A 2,179-nucleotide genomic window follows, 5' to 3' on the forward strand; every position below is an offset into this window, starting at 1 on the left:
TACACGCGTGGGGCCTGCATCACTCGCTCATGGCGTGGCTGCTTCTCCCCCTGCAGATGTTTAGAAGGAATCCCAGCTGCTCTGGGGAAAGGTCCTGTGTTGTGTCTTAAGGCAGACAAATTCTTGAAGTCAGATTGTTAAATAAAAAGTGCAAATTAGCCCAGCTGGCGGTGTGGCTCAGTGGTTGAGCATCGACCTAGGAACCAGGAGGTCACAGTTTGATTCCCGGTCAGGGCACAGGCCCGGGTTGCGGGCTTGAACACCAATAGGGGGCGTGCAGGAGGCAGCCGATTGGTGATTCTCTCTCCTCATTGATGTTTCTATCCATCTCTCTCTTCCTCTCTCTGAAATCCATAAAATATATTTAAAATGTCACCTCTCTCCTTGGCAAAGACACCTTGAGAATGACCTTGAAGACCAGGTTCAAACGTGAAATTCTCAGGCTCTCAGGGTTTGGTGCTGAGACACTGCCGCGTGGGGGAGATGGGTCAGTGGTCTCAGCCTCGGCCCCCCGTCCCTTCGTGTGAGGGCTGCGCTCCCTGCGTGTGGAGTGAGCAGCTCGGTCTGCATGTCCATGCTCTGCCCCTACCCCCAGGCGGCCAGCGCTCCACTGGCCTCAGGGGAGGCAGCCACGCCACCGCCCAAGCTCAGCACCGGGAAGGGTGCACAGGCAGCCGGGGCCTGGCAGGTGCTTACACTGACCCCCGGCCTCACCTGCTTGCGACCTCCAACCCCCACGTGCACATACGCACAGACACATGGTCACCGACTCGGGCTCCTGCGTCACGAAGCAGCCCAGCTGAGCTGAGCTCCGAGGCCACGGCACTCAGCCTGCTCTGCACGCCCGTCAGCGGTCCTGAGGCGACAGGGCGTCCCAGCTGGGGGAACTGGGTGGGAAGCCGGAGTATTTCTCCAGCCTCTGGACACCCCCGCACTTGGCCTGTGGGCAGCTGGGTGTGATGCCCCATGAAGTTGAACTGACAGGGACCTCGGTCACCTGGGCTGGGGAGAGGGGTTGGGGGAGTTGATCACACCCATGGGGCCTCCACCAGGTGCCTCCCTGTTGGCCACACAGGGCTCTCAGGCCAGCGCCAGGGGGGGCCCTGCGCAGTGGGGGGGGCACTGACTTCCCCTCCGCCTGGCCTCGCAGTGTCGGCCCGAGGCCTGCAGGGCAACCTCACTTTCCTGAAAAGAAACAGTATCACCTCCCTCCTTCCCTCTCATCAGACCTGCTGAAAAGTAGCCGTTCCTTCCTGAACCCGCTTTCACTCACTTTTAATTTTCTTTAAAAAAAGAGAGAAAAGGCGACAGGGAATGAAACGTCAAGGTTTGGCCGAAACCCAGAGGGAATATTCATTTCAGCAAAATCCACTCCTGGCCCAAGTCAAGGTGTGAGTGTGAAACGCCCCGTTCAGCCTGAAGTTCCGCCCTCCTGCGCGTGGAGGCGCGGCTGCGGAATGTCAGGGGACACACGGGCGCCCAGGAAGGTGACCCCCGAAACAGAGAGCGGGTGGTTACGGAGACGGGCTCCTGGGGGGCTGCCGGGCTGGTGTGAACATGAGACCTGGGAGGGGTGGGCCGGCCTCACCCCGTGGGCCCCAGCTTGTCCCCGGCGGCTCTGCTGGGGGAGGGGGTGTCACTAGTTGTCACCTGCGCCCTGATTGCAGCCGGCGGTGTGACTGCCTCTCACACAGGTGCCTCGTGGGGCGGGGGGCGGGGGATCCATCAGCGCCTTCCAATTCCGGCCCCGGCAGCACCGACAGAGCGTCTGCGCTCCGCTCCGGGGCCGCCGTGAGGGAGCGGCCAGGAGGGCTCCCTTTCACTGCTCGCTGTTCATCCCTCCTCCCAGCCTTCCCTTCGGTAGCTGCTGAGGGACAAGCAGAGCACACGTGTCCGTGCGTGTACCTCTGTGTGCATGCATGTGTCTGTGTGCACACATATGTGTGCACGCACACACGCACACGTGTGCATCTGTGTATGTTCACATGGGTGCATGCATCTGTGTGCGCATGTGTGCGTGGCTGTGTCTGTGGTCACGTGGGGCTTTTCAATGATAAATGGAAATCGGACACAATGTGTCGTCGTGTCGGGGATGAGGGCCCGGCCTGTCCGGGTGGCTCCCTCTCAGCAGAGGCCGCCCCAGGGACTAGGCAGCAGGGGGCCGGTCACAGCCGCGGGG

Source organism: Myotis brandtii, unplaced genomic scaffold (genome assembly GCF_000412655.1).
Source record: "Myotis brandtii unplaced genomic scaffold, ASM41265v1 scaffold139, whole genome shotgun sequence".
Taxonomy (NCBI): Eukaryota; Metazoa; Chordata; class Mammalia; order Chiroptera; family Vespertilionidae; genus Myotis; species Myotis brandtii.